This window comes from Artibeus jamaicensis, unplaced genomic scaffold, assembly GCF_021234435.1.
Source record: "Artibeus jamaicensis isolate MK-2021 breed Jamaican fruit bat unplaced genomic scaffold, CSHL_Jam_final contig_384, whole genome shotgun sequence".
Lineage (NCBI taxonomy): Eukaryota > Metazoa > Chordata > Mammalia > Chiroptera > Phyllostomidae > Artibeus > Artibeus jamaicensis.
The window spans coordinates 21,560,899-21,566,292 of NW_026521810.1; positions in this window are offsets into that span (position 1 = coordinate 21,560,899).

A 5,394-nucleotide genomic window follows, 5' to 3' on the forward strand; every position below is an offset into this window, starting at 1 on the left:
TAGGGAAACCAGGGGACCAAGGGAAGGGCTTTAGTATTTGGAGGATGAAGTTCTGTGGGAGGAGCCAGAAGAAAAGGATAAGCTGAAGATACTTCAAGAAGATATGGCTGATGCAGTCAGGACCTAAAGCACAATTGTAAAAATAACTTCAAAGGGCCGAGTGTGGCCTACAGCAAGAAGAATGTCACTTCATCCTGCCTGGTTGCAGAAAAGGAAGAAAGGATGGCTGTGACAGCAAAGAGGTGAAAAGCTGAGGGAAATCAACTGTGGTTGCCACAATTTTCTAGGTAGTTGGGCTGTCTGCTGTGAGGGAGTGGGTGGGAATTGAGCACAGAGAAAGTTTGAAGGAAAGAGCTAGTTCTGAAGTTGTCAGTAAAAGGATGGGAGAAGTAGCTAACTAAAGACAAGCTGAGGGCCCAGCTGAGTTCAGAAAAATGAAAATCTGTAGGGTTTTTAAATCATACTGTTACATAATGGCCTCTGGCAGAATCAAGTTGTTCTGAGATAGAGAAGGCTTATTTCAGAAGTTTTACTTTCCTGGTAAAGACAAAGAATAATATCTGTAACCAATAATCTTAGAATGAGCCCTAAAGTAGCACACCTTTCTCAGATTCTAGCTAATTGTACAGCCACAGATAGAGCTGACCACTGAGATGATGGGTGAGCAGCATCCCTTTCACAGGGAACTCATCCTTTGATTTTCCAGGAAAAGTTGAAAGTGGCATACAGGTTCTGACACCTTTTCATCATGTGATTCAGGCTTGCCCCATCTAACTAATCATATTACGGATGAAATCCACCTTGTCTTAAAATCAGGTATTAATGAGGGGTCTTGGACACAAATCAAAGCTAATTTGCATGAATGCCTCAGTTCTTTTTGTTATTGAAGTTTAGCCAGATCGTGTCATGAAGAAGCTGTGAATGATGGAAAACTTCAATGAAGCACTTGGCAAATGCATGTCAGAGAAATTCTTAATAATAATAAATCCTCTGACAAGACAAGAGCACTTAAGGCTGATGGTGACAGTTTACTTTACAGAAATAAAGCCAATGTTCTCTGCTCCATTTTCAGAGTCTGAATGGTTTTAATCATGCTGCTTGGCAGACAGCTACATCAATCCATCTCATCATATCTAAATTCTGCCATCTTTGGCTAGTCATCCACAGACATATTTCTAAATTTCAAAAACAAATCAAACCCCTTTTTATTTTTCATTTTTGTTCAGCAGCCATAGAAACAATCTCTCATTTACAGTTAGAAAATGCTATTTCCCCCAAATTAGAAGCATAAAGATGACTGTCAAATCAACCTTTTGCAAAGGTTGATGTTTCAGGAAGTAGCATTTCTGGGGGCAGTAGTTATTCAACTTAGACTCAGCAACTTGATGGGTTATAAATCTACAGTTTTAGATCAGGATGTGTTCCTGTTTTCTGATCCCCACCCCTTGCTTTCTCAAGCCAAACTCAGCAACTTCCCTGCTTCTTTCCAGGATTGTGTTTAGATTAGCCTCAGTCAGAAAGAATTTTTTTTCCTAGAAATGGCATGTACATTTCCTATCATTGGACCTAATATCTGACTCATAGTCTCTGTGGATCTCCCGACTCCAACCAGCTCAGCTGCTCCTCATAACGTGCTTGCCCTGATGAGAAAAATCCGGGAATTGAGAAGTACAGATTGTTTTTTATGCCAACAGTCATAAGACATAAAGTCCAACATAGAAAATATAGTCAGCAATACTATAATAACTGCATATGGTGTCAGATGGGTACTAGACTTACCATTTCATAAGTTATATGTCTAATCACTATGTCATATACATGAAACTAATATAATATCATGTACCAACCAGAACTAAAAATATTTTTTTAATTAAAAACAAGGTGTGGGATTACCTCAGTCACACTTCTTTCTTGGGGTGTCCCTATAAAATGTACATTGCCATGTATCAATCCTTAATCTCTTTCCTTTCCTATAATTTGAGCCACACTGGATTAAAATATAACTGACCAAGGCCAAAGGCTTATTCATTTATTTATCCTCAGCTTCTAACACAGAGACTTGCATCTTGCAAGTATTATAGCATAATAGATACATGGCATATTTTCAACTCACATAAACCATACAGATTTGAATCTGGGCTCTTTTCTTTCATTTGAATCACCAAGCCACAATTACACAATAGAATTCTACTTGGCCATAAAAAAGAAGAAAATGTTATCCTTTACAACAGCATGAATGGACCAGAAAACATTAAGTGAAATAAGCTCATCAGAGAAAGACAAATATATGATTTCACTCATATGTGGAATCTAATGCACAAACTAAACTAACAAGCAAAACAGAGACAGACTCATAGATGGGAAGCAGATGACAGCGAGTTAGTGGGGATTAAGGCATAAGAGATATTGAGCAAAAAGGAAAAAGGACTCATAGTTGTGGACAACGCTGTGGAGATTGCTGGGGAAGGTGGGTGTGAGGGAACTAAATGGTGATGGGAAACATACATCAAAGATCAAATTTAAAAAATCACTAAGCCAATATCTACTCATCTATAAATAGAAATATTAAAATATACTACTTGATTTATCATGAGAATTAATCAACGCTATTCAGCTACCTTCTTTTTTTAAATGTAGCTTATGTTTAAGGATTCAAGGGTAGCCCATAGTATCCTAAAGGCAAGAATAAACAATCTGAGAAAAAGACTCAGTGTGAGTACTGCTGTGACTTTCCTTTTTCTTCACTTACCTGCTTAATAGCACATCTGCTATCTTCTTTATTTTTTGAATCCAGTTTTCCTTCCTTCCAGAACACATCATAGAAATAAGCAAGTCACCTGAAGAGAAAATAATCTTTATCTTCTTTAGTCCAAATTTCAAATTCTTTAGGAAAAGACATGTTGTCTTAACTTGAGCACATTCCCACACCTATTTATTGGTGAAAGGGGCAGTAAATACTAGCAGGATTATACAATAGAGAGCTGTTTTTTCTAATGCCACCAATGGGAGCATATGTAGCAGGAGACAAGTATAGGTTGAGGCAGAGCTGCATTATTTTCCAACCACAGAGTTTATGAATTAAAACACAGTTAATGGAACAATGTTGTTCAATGGATAATGGGAAAAGCTAATCTAAGGTATACCCATTGCAAACAAAAATAATGCTTGATTTCAATTAATTTAGATGTAAATAAACACATGGCTAGTGATTACTGTATTGGACAGTGCAGCTACAGATTCTTACAGTCAACAAATGGAATATGTTAGTATGGGGTGATCTGTAATTATTTAATGTATAGATAAATGAACCTCTTTCCATCTAGACCTGAAAGACAGAGAACACTTATCTATCATCTCATATTATTTAATCCTGCAGTTTTATGTTTCCTGTAATTGTCCCCATTCTTCAGATACCCAGAAACAGAAATATCCTTCACTCTGGATACTGAAGCCTGCACTAGAAGTCACCGAGTTTCCTAAGGTGAGGGAATTGCCAAAACTGAATAAGGGAGAGCAGATGTGTTAATAACCTTTGCCTTCTCCACAATTTCACATGAGGTGTCCCTTATTTAGAAGTCCTTTAGACAAGTTACATAATTCCAAATGAATTATTATGTCAAGTAGAAGATGAGATGTTTATTCACAGTCATTGTCTTACATGCACCATCTCATGGTGGTAGCTGGAGGTGTGATCATGAACAAAAATAGACAAGCTACTACTTTCATGTAGCTTATAGCCTAGGATGTGACACACAGAATATAAATCAAAGCGTGACACCAACATGTGTGAGTGTCATGGAAACCTATGTGGGAGTAGTGGTGGGGTGGGACATTGACCCATTTGAAAATACAGGAAAGCTTCTCCAAGGAACTACCTCTTCAGCTGAGAGCTGCAAAGAAATTTTATCTTCAAATATAGGCTATTAGAATTAATTAATGATGAGGAAGAGGAAGCAGTAGTGATGTGACTCAATTTGTAATTTTTTAAAAAGATGTTTTGATTAAGAAAGACAAATAAGAGGGAAACAAAATAAATGGCTAATGAAGTATCTGGAATAGGAGACAATAACTTGGCCTAGGATGTTGATAGACATAGGGAGATATTGATGTATAAAAATAATAATAGTGAGTATAATTCTTCAGACTGAAGAGAGCATTGGATATTGTAGAGGAGTGTGAGATGAAGAACATAGATGCCTTTTCCGTGTCCCATACGGCAGAATGGAGGATGGTACTTTACACTGAGATAAGGGACACTGGCAGTGGACAGGGTTTGAGAAACATAAGAGACAGTATCGATTAATATTTGATGAGATTGGTCTTTGAGAGACCCAAGTAGAGATGTCAGATAGAAAGTTAATATAATTGCTTGGAGCTTTTAGAAGTGGTGAAGGCTAGAGATACACATTTGTGAGTTATCTTCTTATAGAAGCAAACAAAGCTTAGACTAAAAATGAGGCAAACCAGGGTGGAAATATTAAAGAAGCCTCCTAAGAATAAGCCTTGAAAAATTTTAATAGTTGACAAATGGATAGAAAGTATTATAGCTCCAGCGGCAGAAAAGGAGCAGCTAGAGAAAGAGAAGGGCAAGGATGTGTCTTGGAAGCCATGGAAAAGTATGTTTCAAAGGAGGGTTAGCGACAGGGGAGTGGGAGGAGGAGAAAGGGGGAGAAGGTACGGAAAATAAGTAGCATAGACAGTAGGTAGAAAATAGATGGGGGGGCAAGAATAGTATGGGAAATATAGAATCCAAAGAACTTGAGACACATGGTCATAAACTAAAGGGGGGGTAATGGTGGGGACAGGGGGGTAGGGTGGAGGGGAATGAAGGAGGGGAATAGAACAACTGTGACAGCATAATCAATAAAAAATAAAAATAAATTTAAAAAAAAAAACAAAAAACAAAGAAGGACTGGTCACCTTAGGTGAATCCAGATAGAAATTTAAATAAGTTGGGTACTGTGAAATTACCCTCAGATCTGGTGACTGTCAGATCTCATGTTGTGGTGGAGGAGAGTATAATAAGCCAGATTGGACTGGGTGAGTGTATGAGGGGAGATAAAGAAATGGAATTAGCAATTATGAATGATGCTTTTAACAAAGTTGTCTATGAAGAGGAAAATTGTATTTATTTTTGACCTAACATTCAAAGAGATATATCAGCCTGGCACATTATATTTCATATATAATTGTTTCATCAGCAAGTAGAAATTTATTGTTGACATTAAAAATTATATAAACAAAATGCTAATAAAACACCTACAGTCCTAACATTCTAATATATTTTACATGTGTCTATTAATATTGATATTTACATTAATAAATAAGTCAAACAAATTTTTATTATTTACCTTCCTTCTATTTTGGTGGAGGTCTTAACATGTTTTTTAAGAG